The sequence below is a fragment of the Canis lupus genome, chromosome 20 (genome assembly GCF_003254725.2).
Source record: "Canis lupus dingo isolate Sandy chromosome 20, ASM325472v2, whole genome shotgun sequence".
Classification (NCBI taxonomy): Eukaryota; Metazoa; Chordata; class Mammalia; order Carnivora; family Canidae; genus Canis; species Canis lupus.
In genome coordinates this window covers 36,264,155-36,281,888 of record NC_064262.1, presented here as the reverse complement: position 1 = coordinate 36,281,888, position 17,734 = coordinate 36,264,155, and the positions used below count along the sequence as shown (strand labels likewise).

General features: G+C 43.7%; 2 protein-coding genes across 2 annotated transcripts in view; both read left to right on the top strand.

Annotated features, from left to right (window-relative positions):
- Positions 1–17,734, top strand: part of LOC112665931 (uncharacterized) — a 104,994-nt gene that overhangs the window by 49,289 nt on the left and 37,971 nt on the right. The gene's annotated exons all lie outside the window — the stretch shown is intronic.
- The window catches only part of CACNA2D3 (calcium voltage-gated channel auxiliary subunit alpha2delta 3), a 945,794-nt gene continuing 945,470 nt past the window's right edge, over positions 17,411–17,734 (top strand). Inside the window, exon 1 of the mRNA XM_049098270.1 lies at positions 17,411–17,501. The gene's annotated coding sequence lies outside the window, so the exon portion shown is untranslated. The remainder of the gene's footprint in view (positions 17,502–17,734) is intronic.

Here is a 17,734-nt window from a genome sequence, read left to right as displayed (position 1 = left end):
GGAAAGGATACTTGTCCGTTGGCCTCCCTCAGGTCATTAGAAAATCCAAGAGAACTTTTGTCTCTCCTTTTATTAGTGAACTGGAAAAACAAATAAACATCCCCAGTGAGATTTTCTTTATTGTGATAGTAATGAAATAAATGTGGGAAATGCTTCTCGATTCTTTTTTTTTTTAATATTTATTTATTTATTTATTTATTTATTTATTTATTTATTTATTTAAGAGAGAGAGCTCATGCAAGTATGTGTGTGAGTGGAGGGGAGGGTCAGAGAAAGAATCTCAAGCAAACACCTCACTGAGCACAGAGTCCAATGTGAGGCTTGATCTCAGGATTCTGAGATCATGACCTGAGCTGGAACCAAGAGTCAGATGCTTAATTGACTGAGCTATCCAGGCACCCCAATGCTTCTCAATTTGGCTATGCCACAGAAACCAAAAATAATTACTGATAATTTACATATTTTGATAACTTCAGAAATATGAACTTCTTAAATACCTTCAGGGAGGCTATACTTGGACTTCCTTTTAGAGAACTCATGTGCTATGGTGGACAGAATGCTGACTGCCCCTCCCCTCCGAAAATGCCATGCCCCAGTCTGTGGAAGCTGTGAATACTGTGAATATGTTGTGTGTATTACAGGGCAAGGAGGACTTCGAGTTGCACACAGAACATCATCAGCTGACTTTAAGATAAAGAAATCATCCTGGATTTCTTAGATGGGCCAAATATAATCACAAGAATCATTTAAAGTGGAGAGGGAGGTCAGAACCAGACAGATGACTAAAGGAGACTTAGGCTGATATAGCTGGTTTTGAAGATGGAGGAAGGGGGCCATAAGCCAAGGAATGTGGGTAGGCTCTAGTAGCTGGCAAAATGCAAGGAAGTTGATTCTCCCCTACAGTCTCCAGAGGGAATCAGCCCTTCTGACACCTTGATTTAGCCCAGTGAGACTCCAATGTCAGACTTCTGACTTCTAGCACTATCAGATAATAAGCCTGTGTTGGTTTAAGCCACTTAATCTATGGTAGTTTGTGGTAGTAGCAGTGGGAAACTAATATGCATCCCGACTTCTCCAGAAGGATTGTGGCAGAGGTTGGCATTTCCTGGAAGACTATGCATGAAAACTATGGAATTATATTCTTTTCTTGTCAATATCCCTCCATGCAGCCTCAAACAGCCTTCTTTCTGGAGGAAGGAGAGAAAGCTGGAAAAGCACATTTTCTGGGAAAATTGTAAAGATGAATCTTTTCTATTCTCCTCTAGCTAGGCACATTGATCTGTTGAGAAGTGTATGCAGAATGACAGGGATAATAATGGAATAGTACTGATTTTGTAAGAATTCCGTGTGGCATTGGAAGAACTAAGCTTGTGACTAAAATTTAGCAGGTGTTCAGCTGAGTGCCTGATAGGTGGCTTTGAGGGTTAGGGTGGATAGGCTAGAAGATGACTTTGTTTGTGATGCTCTATTTGGTTAGGAAAAGAAAAGATTAGGATTATGGATTATGTGTAAAACCTGTTTTAGGTGAATAGCAAAGTTCCTAGTTTCCAAAGAAGACTGTGTATGCCAAAAAAACTATTTTTGCACTAATGCATGACTATCTTGTTCTTATGTGTGAATATATATGACTATATATAATAAATATATATAATAATATATTTCATGTGTATATATATATGTGTGGATATATATGTGTGTGTGTGTGTGTGTATATATATATATATATATATATATGTTCATTCCCATGAAAGAATTCCTAAACAAAGAATGTAAAAATACAGCAAAGTTGTTACTTTGCATATTGCTTTGTAGTGAGACAAGAATTTGACTCAGAATAAAAAAACTATTTGTCTGTTCATGCAGTGATCCTGGAGGTTACCGATGCTAGACACTCAACTAGTTTGGTTGTAACAATCATCTATCTTTCACCAAGTCCTGATATACAAGCATCTGTTTCTACTCTATTTGCCAAAACTCTGCATTGAACAGAATTAGAAAATACTCCGAAAGCTCCTTTCTGTCTTTGCTAACCTAGGCCACTCATCATTATTCTCCTCCTCGCTTTCTATCCTAATTAGCAGGAGCCATGTTCCACTTGAGAGTGTTATATTTTGGTTAATAGTAGCTGCTCTACAATAATGATGGCAAAAGATAGCTAATCGTTCTATTATTTATTTATTTCCCCTCCTACTTTGTTCCAAATAGGATTTAAGGGGGGTTGCCAATATACACACACTATGACAAGATGAAGCAAAGATTAGCCAAGTGAGGAAATTAAGGCAAAGGAAGATAAAGGTGGGAAAAACAAGAAAATGGGAGTACAGAATGTGCTCCATGAGGCTCTGAGCCTTGGCCAGGAGGGGCACCCCAAATTTGGTCCTGGCTTCCTAGCAACCAGCTCAAAAAGGAGGGAAACGATCAGTCTCATGAGTCACACGTCAGTTGGTCAGAAGCAGTTCAATAATCCCTGGAACGTAGACCAGAGAGAAATTTCTTTCCATGCTTCTGCACAAAGAGGACCCCTGTGGAATTCAGCCAGCAGAATTCTTAGCAACATCCTCCCGGAAGAAATGACAAATTTCCTCAGGGCTGTGCCTTATCACTTGTATCTGGCTGCAACATCATATCCCAGCCAGAATTCAGCAAAAACTCCCTACAGGGATCAAAGGGAGGTATTTCAGGTTCTCTGTGCTTTGCTGGTTCAACCAAGGCCTAGATTAAGAGCATCTGGAAGAACGGATGGGCAAGCAATTGCCCACAGACACTGTTTCTTCTCAGCCAAGCCCTATGAAAGTTGAATGTGTGTGTCCACGTTCTTTCCCATGCTTTAGTGAAAGGGGACACAAAGGCATTTGTAGAGGGCATCAAGTTCTGGGAAAGAGCTTCAATCTTTCTTTTTGTGTTTGGGAGCTTTAAAAAGAGAACCTATCAGGCCCAGCAGAAGCCACCAGGAGGAAGGAAGGGTGCATGGGCACGTGTGATGTGTTGCAAGGGATTGGAGGCAGAATGGTGGTAGTTGGGTCTTATGCTTCTTCAAGGTGGGGAGAGTCCTCTTACAACAGCAAGAGCATTCAGATCCTCGTAGTTGCCTGGAAGGGTACCTGGGTCCACAGGTAACAGGCAGAGGAAGTAGCCTTGGTATGCTGAGGATCGCAGTGGGTGCCCCATAAGCTCAGTCGGCTGGTGCCCCTTGGCCATCAGTGAGGTCCAGAGGTCCTCATCTCCCACTGCTTCTACAGGCCCTGGGTATTCATCTGGCACTCTGACATGTTGTAAATAAAGACCACCAATGCTGCCCTCCAGCAACCCAACACCTGCTTCTCCAAACCTCTTGAGGCCCTCATGGGATCTGGGGTCCCCCAATCCCCAGGCTCCTGCAGTTGGCCACTCATATCTTTCCAGTGGCACTGTCCTTGTACACTTCCAGCAGGAGGAGGAAGTAATGAAACTTGTTCTTCCAAGAATACTTCAATTTACTCTCCATGCTCCAGGCACCATGATCATTCTAAAGCATAAGTCTTACCGTGTCACCTCCCTACTGGATAGCCATGCCCCTCAGGAGGAAGCCACAGGTCTGAGTATGCTTATTGGACCCTTGGCCCTTCTGCCGCTCCCCAGCCCTCTCCCCATGCCTCACCCCTGCTGCTCTGCAGTTGGCCACATTCTTCAGTTCCTTGAGCTTCTCACAGTCTCTTCCTTCATCCAGGCCCAGGCATGTGCTATTCCTTCCTCTTGGAAAACTGTCATTAGACTTTCATCCATTGATTGGCCTCCACCTGCTTACATTTCAGGTTACAGCCCAGAAATCAATCTCTCGGGGGAAGTGGTCCTGGCCGGGCCTCTGCTGGGTGCTCTGTAGCATCCTTTGCCTTCCCCAACCCTAGCGTTGTATTAGTTAGCAAAACACCAGCAGCAGAGGCAAACCTCAAACCTTAGTGGCTTCAAGCAATAGAATTGTATTTCTCCCTCATCTAATCATCCAGTGCCGGTGATCCTGGCTGTTAGGCAGTTCTCTCCAGGGTGATTCAAAGCCTCAAGCTCTTTCCGTATTATGGCTCTGCCATCTTCCAGAAGCTCTGAGTCCTCAGCATCCAGCCAGGGCAGAAGGAGAAGGAGGCGCCTGAAGGCACATCTGCTCCCTGCTGCCTCCATGTGAAGGCGCCCTGAGTCCCATCCGCCCCCATTCTGTTGGCATGAACGTGGTGTTGCCTGGTTGCCAGAGGCAGCTGCTGCTCAGTGACAGTTATGATACAGAAGGAGGGGCATGAATTTTGGGGGGCACACAAGCTCCCGAAGCACTTATTTTAATGACCTGTGACTCCACTTGACTCTGAGTGCAGTGGGGAGAAGGAAGACGACAGCATTGCTTAATGTTACACCCTCTGCCAGCACCGTGCCTCGCACTTTGGTCGCAGGTGATTGCCTCATGAGTAGGAATAGTCAGTCAGTGCTTGGCTGGAGGAGGGAGTGGGTCATGTAGATGAGTGTCCTTTCGAAGCTTCTCCCCCACTGTGCCAGGACTTGGTGTCAGGGGAGCCAGCAAGCGGTTAGGCCTTGCTTGCTCCTGTTGCCAGGCAAGCCCCTCTAAGAGCGCTGGTTCTTTTCACAGAAAGACATTCATTGTGAGCAGAGAGGTTCATAATCACAGGTGCCCGTAAAGGCACAAGCCTCCTTTTAGATGATGAGGCTTTCTGATTAAAGACTTGTTATTGGTACTTTATGGGGCAGAGAGAAAATGCGCTGCCATTCGTCCTGGCACCGCAGCTCCATAGCACATCTGGCACCTGCCTCTGAGTCCAAGGAGATGAGTGGTGAATGAATTTTTTTTCCTCTTTAGAAGCCAGCTATGTCTTTAAAGTGTCTCTTCAGAAGTCAGTTTTTGTGTGTACGTTGGTGTGAGCATATAATAGTAAGAAAGCAATCACCTATCAGATTGTCTGGGGAGAAAGGAAGGAATGAATAGACATGATGTCTAATTGATTTGTGAAATTGGGGAAATAGAATTCACTATCTCAAGCAGCATGGTTCTATTTCTGATAATCCTTAGGTAGGATAGTAGTGCCTTGACTCATGAAATTGGAGCTTTCCACTTTACAGTTTGAGGCCTCAAAAAGTGACCCAAGGTAATAAGTGGAAATTCTGGGGCACCGTATCCCCACAGTCCCATATGGGGAGGAAGTCTGGTACACCTCTCCCCAAGGCCTCCCTCTTCTAGTAAGTCCAAGAACCCCAGGGTTGACTCAGTTCAAAGTATTCATTGCCTTTAGTGTCACTGCAGAAAACTGAAAGTCCAGGGGTTCTAGAGATAGAGTATAGGACATGTTACCTAAAATACGGCACATTAGCATATTGGATATTTCAAGCAGGAAGGTCATTCTGACCTCTTTACCTCTTGCCCTTCATCCCTGGAGCAGGTCATAAAAGCTTCATCTGAGAGGGGTACCCCAGAGGAAAGGAGCCTCTCTGAAGACCAAGGGATGCCTAGAAGAATCTGAACAAAGCCCTGGTTTATTGCACTCACTTCCTACTCCTCTTGTCGTTAAACCTAGTATAAAAATACATAGGTCTCAATGATTCTTGGGGTTTTTATTTCCTTACGAAGGCTTTTGTGTCCTGTAAAACTTATATTAAATATCTTTGTATGCTTTTCTCCAGCTAACCTGTCTTTGTCAGTTTACTTTTCAAACCCAGCCAAGGGCCCTCAGAGGGTCAAGTGAAACTTCTTCCCCTATACTGGGCAGCTCCCATCCAGGGCAGGGGGCACGGTGGGGGCCCAGTGGCAAAGTCCCTGTGTCTGGTCTTGCCAGTTTCCTCAGGCGTTGGCAAAGGAGGAAGCCTCCCTTCTCCCTTGCCGATGGTCCACTCCGTTACGGGCATAGCCAGCCAAGTGGACAGTACAAGGTTCCGGTTCCAGCTCTCTAGTGAGACCATGCTGTTCAGGACAGCGACACTTCTTTCTCAGGAGAGCCAGGGTAGAGTGGGCAAGCCACGGTTGATATCCACTCTGCTCATGGCTGGAGAGCCAGCCCTCTGGACCTGGCTCTCTGGACCTTGAGATCAGGATCCTGGCCCCTCCCTGATCCTCAGCCTATTTATAGCCCCTCCCCTCCATGCCCTAACATGCATCTGTGTCTTTGAACTTCGGAGGCTTTCTTGGTTCTTTCCCTTCAGGAAGCCTTAGGATATCCCACCCCTTTCCAGGGACTAGCCCTGTCTGAACAACGGTTTCCATTTGCTCTACTGATAATAATAATCACTAACACTTCTGAGCGCTTACTATGTGCAGGCGTTGTTTTAAGTCTTTTCACTTACTCTTCATCCATACTCTATAAAGTAGGCCTTAATGTCGTCTTCATTTTATGTAGGAGGATATGAAAGCACAGAGAAAATAACTGCCCCAAATTATGTAGTGTCTGGTTTGAACCCACACTGCACACCCTAGTTTCTTAGCTGCTCCGTGCTGCTTCATTTATACAACAAAAGTCGATTCTTAGAACACAGATGAGCTCCAAAGCCACTGGACCTACTGCTATCATTACTAAAAGTGTAAATGATGAAGAAGTTTAAAAAATAAGGAGTAAATCCTCCCAACCCCCACTTAATCATCCCTCACCAGAGGTGACTACCGATCACAGTTTACTAAGGGTCCCCCAACCCTTTTCCCCAGCCTTTGATAAATATTCCCATATGTGTCAACAAAACTGGAACCATTTTGCAAAACAGAGAGTGGAATACCCGGTGGTGTCTTTTGCAGACAAGTATATTGCAAGAGAATTCAATCTCCCAGCACCTCCCTGTGCTTATTACCCAGTGAGGTCTTCCCTGACCATCTTCGTGAAAGTAACAATCCTGCTATGGATTTGATGTTTGTATCTCCCCAACTCCCCAAATTCATATTGAAATCCTAATCCCCAAGGTGACAGTATTAGGAGGTTGGGGTCTTTGGGAGGTGGGGTCCTCATGAATGGGATTAGTGCCCTTCCTTATCCCTTCCACTATGTGAGGACGCAGGGAGAAGACAGCAGTCTATGAAGCAGGAAGCAGACTCTAGATACTGAGTTGGCTGGCCTCTTGATCTTGGACTTCCCAACCATCAGAACTATGAGGAATAAAAGTTTGTTGTTTAACCCACCCACGCTGTGGTATTTCTGTTACAGAAGCCTGAAGGAACTAGCTTCAGGCAACAACCACCACCCCCCTCCATCTTTACAGCCTCTCAAGACCATGTGTGTTTCCTTTGTTATACTGTATTGGTTGGTTTTTGGCTTTGAAATGGATGTACTGACAAATTAATTCCATCTGACACCCTGGGGGTGGCTCATTAGCATGTGAAGAGTTCTAATCTGAATCTACCCCTTAGCCCTGGTTAATAAACAGAGGAAGATTAGAAGTAATGTTTGACTGGGTGAAAGTAGTGGTGGTTAGGGTCTGCTGGATGGGCTGTATAGTTGGCTGAGTTCAGTGCAAAATGAAAATTCAGAGCTCCTTGTTCAAAAAGCTGGAAAAAGTGCCACTAAAGATAGAGACACAATGCTTTTTCCTTTCTTCCATGATCTCTCTCTTGACCTGTTGTGGAATTTAAAAAATTTTTAAATTTAATTCCATATTCCTTCAATAACAGGGATACATGTAGAGAAGTGCAAACCCAACACAGGCATGCCAGTGGGGGTGAAAGGTCTTCCTCTATGGCTCAGTTTCCTCAGAAGGTCCACTGACTTCATGTTTCCTTTCTGCCCATTTCTGTCCCAGTGCACTGTGCAGCTGGGCACCAGCCATCTCCTCTTTCCATTGGTCCATTGCCTAGCACACACTGGGTGGGTACCCTCCAAAAATATTGCAACTTCTGGCCGGGACTTGCTAGGTATCTGCTTGGGCTGGGCAAAAAGTTTGCCCCTGTGACATTGCAACTTGGGATAGGGACAGTCCATGCCTTGTTCCGACCAGAAACACTGCAGGGCACCTGTGCCAACCCCAGAAATATCCATACTCAGGCCCTGGTCCACAATGGGAGCAGAGTGGCAATAGTCATGGAATGGGACAAGGTCCAGAGGAGGAGGCCAGGGCCAGGAACCTGTCCATTGGGAGGCCGTAGGAGGCCAGACCATAGCTCCAAGCCTCCGGCATAAATTCTATTGTCTCTATACTTCACTTGCAAAACACAAATCCAAAGATAAAACTACTGGAAATTCAATATGGTGACTGCAGAATTTTAAGTTCAAGTGTGAGCTCTCCTCTGGGTGCCTGCACTGTTGACATGCTTATAAAGTTGGCCCTGAGGACATATGATGGCTCAGGAGTGAGGTAGCCAGATTCCTGGCCTTGGCAGGATAAGGTGTGGGAAGTAGGAAGCCCAACACCTGGCAGCAGTGGAGGGCTGGGAGCCGGAAGTGGGAGGGGAGTGAGGGGGGGAAGGGGAGGCTATTGCAAAGCCTATAGATCTTGTCCCAAGTGCACGAAGTGTCTGTCTTTCCCAGTAAAGTGCTGGCCCCCATACCGGAGGCAGAAAGGCGGCTCTTCTTGTTTACCAACAGACTGGAGACTTTTCCTGCTTGGCAATAAAAAGTCTGTTTATGCTCAGAATTTGGTCTAGATTTGCTCTCACCTGGCAGCAAGGGGGTAGCAGTGGGGGTTTGCAGCACATCCAGCTGCGTATAACCACCCAAAGCTATTGATAGTCCCAAAAGGAACATGAAGCAGCTTTGTCAGATCTTTCTAGGCCTTCCTTCTCACTAACTTAGGCATTGCCAGTTGGTCCTTTGTACTGTAAATGTCCCAAAGGCAGTGGCTTTGGCTGCTCCCACTGTCTCCTTGGGGCTCAGCAAAATGGCCCAGACTATGGCTCTGTACAATGTCGAGGATCCTTGAGTATGAAGCCCGGTAGTCACATGTCCCATGTGTCATGGGTAGAAAGGAAGGGAAGCAGCTTTTGCGAATGTCCTCAAGGACCATCCAACTTGCCAGTTGTTTGGTTATGTCCATGAGTTCATACCTAGAATTGTCTTTAAGTTGTACTAGACTTTTGAACATTCCAGGCAGAGATCAAAAGACCTTTTGCTTCAATATGTAGAATTCTCCTGCCTTCCATCCTTTTTCCAGACCTAAATTTGCCTAAGATGGAACAAAAAGGCTGACAAATTTTTGTGCGCCGTTTTGGGACACGGTGGAAGGAACATGAGTATAATATCAGACAGACATAAATTTGTATTCTTTCCTTTCCATTAAAAACAACAGCAGTGGGGCACCTGGATGGCTCAGCCGCTTAAGCATCTACCTTTGGCTCAGGTCATGATCACAGGGTCCTGCGAAGGCCCCACAACATCAGACTTTCTGCTCAGTGGGGAGCCTGCTTCTGTCTCGCCCTCCACCCCTCCTCCTGCTTGTGCTCATGCTCTATCAAATAAATAAATAAAATATTTGAACAAACACAACAACAACAGCAGCAGCATATTGATTAAGTGTATAGATTATTTGAATTCAGAATCCCCCTATAAAGTAGGTATAATGACACTGTTTTTGTGTGGAGATTAAATACAATTACTTATATTAAGATACCAGTACAGCTCCTGGCACACAGTAGGCAAACTGTATACAGAGCAGCTAATATTATCTCTGGCATAAGAAAAACTAAGTGACATTTGATATGTGTTTTCCATTAGTTACTCTCTTGGTGTCATTACTAATATTAGCACCATAAATGTAGAGTAGGGAAATAAGCCTAAAATATTAGCAGCCAAGGACAAAGATGCTTTTCTCCCTTGTCCCACATGTCCAGGGTTGGTGGAGTGAGTACCGTGCTCCACGTCACCGTCATCCGCACCCTGAGATCCAGGCTGGTGGAACTTGGCTGGTTGCTGTGGCAGAAAGAGCTCTGGAGGGTCTCATACCAGCAACCACTGCTTGGCCTGATAGTGACATGTCACTTCTGCTTACAGCTCATTGGCTAAAACTGGTTATGTGTTCCCACTCAACTGTGGGAGACCAGGAAGTATATAATCTTACTACGTGCTCAGGACGTGAAGAACCAGAATAGTTAGTGAGCAGTGTTAATGACAAGTATGCAGTAATAACCACTATTTACTGAGTGCTTCTGCTAGGGATTGAATGTTTATGTCCTACCTCCCACCCCTAATTCATGTGTAGAAACCTAATCTTTTAATAATGGTATTAGGAGGTGAGGGCTTTTGGGAAGCAATTAGGGCATTAGTATTAGGGAAGAGCCCTCATGAAAGCTCTCTTGCCCCTTCTGCCATGTGAGGTGACAGCGAGAAGATGGCCATCTATGAAGCACGAAGCAGGTTCTCATCAGACACTGAATCTGCTGGTACCTTTATCTTGAGCTTCTCAGCCTCCAGAACTGTGAGGAAGAAATGTTTGTCCTTTAGCCACTCCATCTATGGTATTCTGTTATAGCAGCAGAACTAAGACAGCCTCCCACATGCCAGGCACTGTACTATGTATTTTACACACACAGAACCGCAGATTCCCCACAAGCCCCTGAGTTTATTGCCTGTTAGAGGAGGGTTTTGCTTTTGCTTCACTGCTTGTGCTCTGCACGCCAGTGGAAGGAAGCATGAGCTCTGTGAGGCACTGCATCAAGCCAGGGTATCTGAGCTCTCTCCTTCCTTTGCCCAGCAGTCCCTGCTGAAGTAGGGCAGAGCTTCCTTGCTGTGTCTGGCTCAGGAGGCTTATATCTCAAGGGTAACTTGTCTTCCATAACGTCCTTTCCCTGTGAGACGTTCCAGCAAGACCTAAAATGATAGAAGGCTGGAAAATGAGACCATTTGCTTCCTGGCCATTGGAACTTAGGACCCTAGGAAGGGTTATCCCCTGCCCTTGAAAGCAGCTTTCTGGATCTTAGCTCTCCCTTGTGCTTTTGGAGCACATCATGGTTGGTAGAGCTTTCTCACCAGCATCTAGGTGTTGAGAGCAGCTCTGGGAGTTGAGAGAGGGAGGCGGTATCAGTAGTGGCATGTGTTTTATTCAGGCGATCGATCAATCAATCCGGTAAGTCAGGGCCAGAGCTGGCCCTAAGAAGGCAGGCAGAGTGATGGGGTTGTGTTTGGCCCCTCCCCTCCTCATGCGCGCGTACGTGTGTACACACACACACACACACACACACACACCAGAAGCCCTCTTGTGATGGGGTATTTTAAATGCAGCTAAGGAAGCTCCCAAGGGAAAAGTCTTCCTCTTAAGGTTTACTGTGTTCCCCTACACTTGGTCATTCTGGCTCCTTAGAATGTAATACAATTGTGATCTGCTTTTCGAGAAAAGATTATTCTATTTAAGTGTCAAATTTACAAAAGAATTAAATTAGGAATTGATTTTAAAAAGACTCACCACAAGCTTTCTTTAAACAGAAAGGTACCTTGGAGGCATTTCAAATGATTTAATTTGCACACAACCTTTCAGGAAGATATAAGGTGTAGAGAGGAAGGTAGACAAAGTGTGATGTGTGTGGGCATAACAGCAGGTGCTGCTTCTAAACCTTGTACATATTTCTGGGATTCGATCTATTGTACTCTATATGTTATGACCATTTGTTCTCATGTCTGTTATTAACCATTATAATGTGAGTCATTTGCTGGCAGGAAGCACATCTTAATCATCTGTGTATCTCCAATATCCAGTAGCAGGGTTGATAGCGGGATGCATGCCTTACTTTCTTTAACCCTCAGCACGAAGGACTGGCATTTGGGGGCATTCAGAAAATATTTTGAATTGAAATAGCTAAATATAAGTTTCCTTCTTTGGAAATAGTGTGGATTTTTTTGTGCTTGTAAAAAAAAAAATCCTCTTGTTAGTATAGTCCATTAAAACCATTACTGTATTTAATGTCCCCGGTCATTGGCCGTTTGTAGGAACTCTGGCTTCCCACTGATAAGTCCATTTGTTGTGTGCCTATCTTTTGCCAGGCACTGAGCTAGTAGCTGGGGATATAGTGAGCAAGGCAGATGGGGTTTTTGACCTTGTGGTGCTCACAGTCAAGGCCAGGCAGAGAAATAAGAAACAACAAAAGTGTGGTAAGTGCCGATAGGGTGAAACACAGGACAAGAGCAGAAGTGATGTTTGACCTAAGACCTGAAGGATGAGGAGACATTAGTCAGGTGTTGTGGTTGAGAAAATGTTCCACGTACAAGTGACTGAAATGAGGTAGAGCCAGAGCCTAGAGAGAAAGGCACAGAGAGGGGAGAGGCAGCAGTGGGGTGGTTACCAACCGTTTGGTAACAGGGTGGTGGAGAGGCCATGTTACCTTGATGGTGGAGTTTGGAGTGGATACTGAGGCGGGGCAGGGGAAGCAGGAAAGGTGGCTCTGATTACAGTGTGGAGGATGGATTGGAGAGAACAGCACCTAGGTCAATATGGATTCTTAATATCCAGGGAGCATTTTATTGTGGGAAGAAATGAAGACCAACCAAATGAGAACGAGCAAAGGCTATTTTTTCAGAGCTTGCTATACAAGGGAGTCAGCCACCATCACTTATGTTTTGGCAGAGATTCAATGGCAGGCAGAGGACTGGGAAAGCTTTAGAGTGGGAAGAGGCTTTAGATGTGTCCTGAGAGGGGAAGAGGCTTTAGATGTGTCCTGAGAGGCCACAGTTGTCATGGGGAGCTGTAGGCAGACTAACTAGAAGGAGGACATCGTATGTGATTTGTTAGGGGTGCATATTTGGCTTATTCTAGTTGGCCCTATGTTGGAAGCAGGGAAAACAATTAGGAAAGCTGTCAGTGATTGATTCATCAAGCCTTGGCCGTTTGGGGTTGATTGTTAAAGTTATTGTTTGACTTCTTGGATTATTATTAGAGATAGCAGTCTGACCTCTGACAAGTCTCACAGCAGGCTAGTCTCCTGGGCTGGTTATTGCAGAGAAGGAGTTGGTTTCCTGGGCAGGTTGCTGCAGGTTATAGATCACCATTCCATTTTTACAAAACACATCTATTTTTATGTATGGTCTGAACATTTTCTGTGTATAGAGTGTCTTGTTATCATCAGTGAGAACCTATTTACAGTTGCAGGTATTTAAATTAGAGTTGCAAATAAGAGCAATCACTTTCATTAATGTGTGTTAAATTCCCCTAAACATTTATCCCTAATTATACCATTCACCAATTAAGTGGTCTTAAACACATTATGCTACATGTATAGGTTTATTTAATATATTTGACTTCTTTCAAGCATTTCAAATGCCTGGTGGGGAAGACTTCACACCTCACAGGCAATAGCTTCTTGAGCATCGAGGCATTTCTTGCAAATATAATTCATCAAAATCTTATGTATCACGAGGCATATTATTTTAAACCATTCTAAATACCTTTAGTAACCTGGTCCAATTTTAGTGCACCTTTTAAAAGTTAACAACAAAAAAAAAAAAACCCACATCTGCAATAAATTGTATAGGTTCACCAATATGCCATATCAACTGTGGCATTTTAAAAAAATATTTTATTCATTTAATTGAGAGAGCAGGAGCAGAGAGAGGGGCAGTGAGAGAGGGAGAAGCAGACTCCTTGCTGAGCAGGGAGCCTGATGTGGACTCAATCCAGGGACCCCAGGATCATGACCTGACCCAAAGATGCATGCTTAACTGACTGAGCCCTCAGACACCCTCAACCATTGCATTTTTAAATAGCAAAGGTACATAGATTAGTCTTAGTTAATAGTATTAAATTATAGGGTTAAGGTACTTCTTTCCAAACCAGCTCAGTTTGTAAAGTCACTTACTCAAGTTAAGAATGTTGGGCCAATGGAATCAAGGGGGATCGGGAGGCACCAACAAAATGGTGGCGGACCCCCTACCTTGTTGCCCCCACCTCAGAACTTTCCCACCACCAGCAGACCACCCAAGGACACGTCATTGGGGGAGACTGGACCTATGCAGGAAACCTGAACCGTACTTTACCCAGATCCCATATAAGGGCATGGGCAGTTATTGCCCCAGGCTGATTTTACTAGTAATATACCTAATACCTATCATCCCGTACAGACACACAACCCCTTACCCCTGGGGAGCCTCTCTCTTCTCACCACCAGGCTCAATGGCCGCCTGGGGTTACTTTTGACTAAACCTGACAAAGAGGAGCAGGCTCAGAATGCTATGTCAAAAAAAATTATGACCAAAATATTGTTACCTCTCAGTCATAGAGACCTGCTACTACAGACCTTCTGGATGATTCTACCCATGGTACTGGGGAACACTCTGGGCCCTTAGAGTCAGCTTCTGATTTCCATTGTTGGTAGATGCCTTTCATGGCCATACCTTCCACTGATTTGTTGCAACCCAGTACATTCCATTTCTCTTGAGAGGCTCTCACCATTGCTTATTATTTCCCTTCACTTCCTTTAACTTATTACCCAAGCAGTCGCTAATTTGTTGTCATTTGACTGGATTAAATTATTTTCTTTACAATCCCTTTGGATTCTGAATTCCTTTTATGTTTTACTTGGCAATCTCTCTAGGGAGTCAAGTTAGAAGGCTGCCATGGTCAGAGGCAGCAATGGTGGGTGGCCTGGATGGGGGAAATCGAGGCAATCTCAGAGGTACAGGTACGATTTATTTTTTAATTTAATTTTTTTTTAAGATTTTATTTATTTTATTTGAGAGAGAGAGAGAGACAGGAGGGTGGGGAGCAGAGAGAGAAGGGGCAAGTAGACTCTGCGTTGAGTGCGGAGCCTGACGTTGGGCTTTATCCCACAACCATAAGATCGTGACCCAAGCCTAAATCAAGAGTCAGACACTTAACCTACTGAGCCACTCAGGCACCCCAGTAATCGGTAAGATTAATGACTGATTAGATGTTGGGGAAGAGGGTGTTGAAGGGAGGAGAAGGAACCAGGGATGTTGCCTAGATTTCTGGTTTAGACAACTGGGTAGAAATATGTTTTACATAAAAAATTCCAAACCTCTTATTGAAAATTAACTCCTTATGTAAGACTGATATAATTAGCTAAACATGTGGTAATTTGTAAATAGATGCTAGCGGCAGCGAAGAGTTGGAGCAGAGACACCCAGACTGGGAATCAGGAAACCAGGTTCTTTTCCCAGATTGGCCACTGATTTTCTAGTTATCTGCTGGAGAGATCCAGCCTCCTCCCCAGGCCTCCCTTCTCTTGAATAAATACATACAGGACAAGTCTGAGTCCTATTAGCTCTCAAACGCGTAAATTTGCCGAATGAAAGAGTTGGATTACACAAAGGTTCACAAGCTTCTTTGATAATTTGATGAACACCAAGGACTCTCTCCCTAGGAAAATGCATGAAGCGTTCACACACTCTTTCATGGAACTTACCCCTTCTTCTCACGCTCAAAACGCTCATGGATTAGATGGTATCCAAAGCTCTTTTTTTTTTATTTTTATTTTTTTTTAAGATTTTATTTATTTATTCATGATAGTCACAGAGAGAGAGAGAGAGGCAGAGACACAGGCAGAGGGAGAAGCAGGCTCCATGCACCGGGAGCCCGACGTGGGATTCGATCCCGGGTCTCCAGGATCGCGCCCTGGGCCAAAGGCAGGCGCCAAACCGCTGCGCCACCCAGGTATCCAAAGCTCTTTGTCAAGCTCTTAAATTCTCTGATTTTATGATTCTGTGAACAAAGGCATGCCTCGTCAGCATTTTAAATCACCTTATCTCTCCCAAAGAAAGGAGGGTAAAATGGTGCTGCCTTTCTTAGCTTCTATGTTCTTTCTTTCCCCTTTGAATTACCCAGCCATCTATTTAGAGTGGAGTCCCTGGGGCAAAGGCTGTCTCTGTCTTTGTATTTGTTCCAGCAGATAGAATGCAGTTGGATACTAACACTGCCTAATTATAATAATATGGCTTGTGATACAATGTCCTCTGTAAACCTTGATAAATTTAGCACAGATTCTTAATATCTTAAAAACCTGTGCAAAATAGGTAGACAACACATAAGGGAATATATACAGGAACTTGTATTTCAATACGGTATAGAGTTAATGAAGCATTTCCAGGAATTTATCTCTAAGAACCCATGTTTCACAGAATATAAGAATATATTTACAAATATATAAGAATATATATATATAGAGAGAGACTATATGTTCATGAATTATATATTGAATATATATATTCAAAAATTATTTGAAGTTATCAAGTTATAATTATTTGAAGTTATCAAGATTAATCATTAGACTTAGTGTTCTTTAAGACCCTTTGATAGTCAAGGTTAGGTTTCTGTGTACTACCGGAATCCTTATGGAAAGATATGGTTTAGATAGTGACATTTTCTAATTGGTTGAGGATTTACCCTTTGAAGTATGAAATCTTTTCTTTTTCTTTAACCATTTTACAGAGATATCTTTGTGAAATATACTATATACTTAAGTGCCTTCTAAAACAGATTATCTGGAACATAGCCCCCCTCCAATAGCATTGATTATTATATATTATGTGACAGTTTTTAACAATCTATAGGCCTAGGTAATCTTATTGCCTATTGAAGTATATGTAGAATTGTCTGCAATTCTGGACTACAGATTTTTAGTTTTACTTGAGTTCCACAGGCATTTATTTCAAAGAGACAATAAGTTCTGTAGGTTTTGTAAAGGAAAACACTAGTCCCCAGCCTGCCTTGCCCCTAGTACCCCTCCACCATAGGGAAGCCCTTCAAAATATTTTTTTTAATTTTAAAAAATGACTTTATTTATTTATATGACAAAGAGAAAGAGCATAAGCAGAGGGAGCAGCAGAGAGAGGGAAAGGGAGAAGCAGGCTTCCGAATGAACAAGGAGACTAACGTGGAGCTTGATCCTAGAACCCTGGGATCATGACCTGAGTGGAAGGCAGATGCTTAATCTACTGAGCCACTGGGTGCCCCCTTTTAAAAGTTTCAACTGACTTAAAAGTTTCCTTCCAGATCTTTAAATAACATGGTTGTATGCCACTTGTTTATTTTTCTTTTTTTGGCTCTATCTATTGACTTTCCATGAGGGAAGATGAGGATTTAACTCTTGCTTTTTTCCCATCCCTACCACACATGCTCACTTTCCATCCTCCAAAGATAATTTATCATAATTTCAGCTAAATCAACATTCAGTGTTTACATTATTATGACTCTACATGCTATTCACGGCTTAACCATAGAGAAAACAATAATTGCTTTTGCTTTCCTGCACAATTTTCTTTTCTTTCAAGTCAATAATTGTCTTTTTTAAAAATTTGCTTCAGATTTCTGTGTATTTATTTCTGATTCAACCTATTGTCTAAATTGAGTGCTTCTCAAACGATCTGTGATGAGGGATTAGCTTTTTTTAAATTTCTAATCTGTTACAGATAGATACTTTTATAAAATACCAAAAAAGTACATTTCTGGAACAGTTCGTAGATAGCAGCAGTCCACCCACCCTATTTTGGGCAGCACGGAGAGATCTCCTGTTATCGTATAGGGACACATTGAACATTCTGTCAGTTTTGTCTTCTGGAAGGAGCCTGTTCAGAGCCTTCTGATGTGCCACTATGGACTGATTGCCTTCTGGATGCCAGGTATTCAGCTGTTCACGGGTCTGAGTTTTCCTCCGTAAGCCTCAGGCTTCCTTTTGCCTCCTTTTTATTCTGGTTCCCATACCTTCCTCATTTTTGATTTACTCCCTTGTTTTTATGGAGCATATCCTCCAACAGCTTCTTGGAAAAGGGAGTGTGGAAAATAAATCTTGTGAGACCTCAAATGTCAAGGACTGAGAATGTTCTCTTTTTATTCTCTCAACCATTTATTTGGC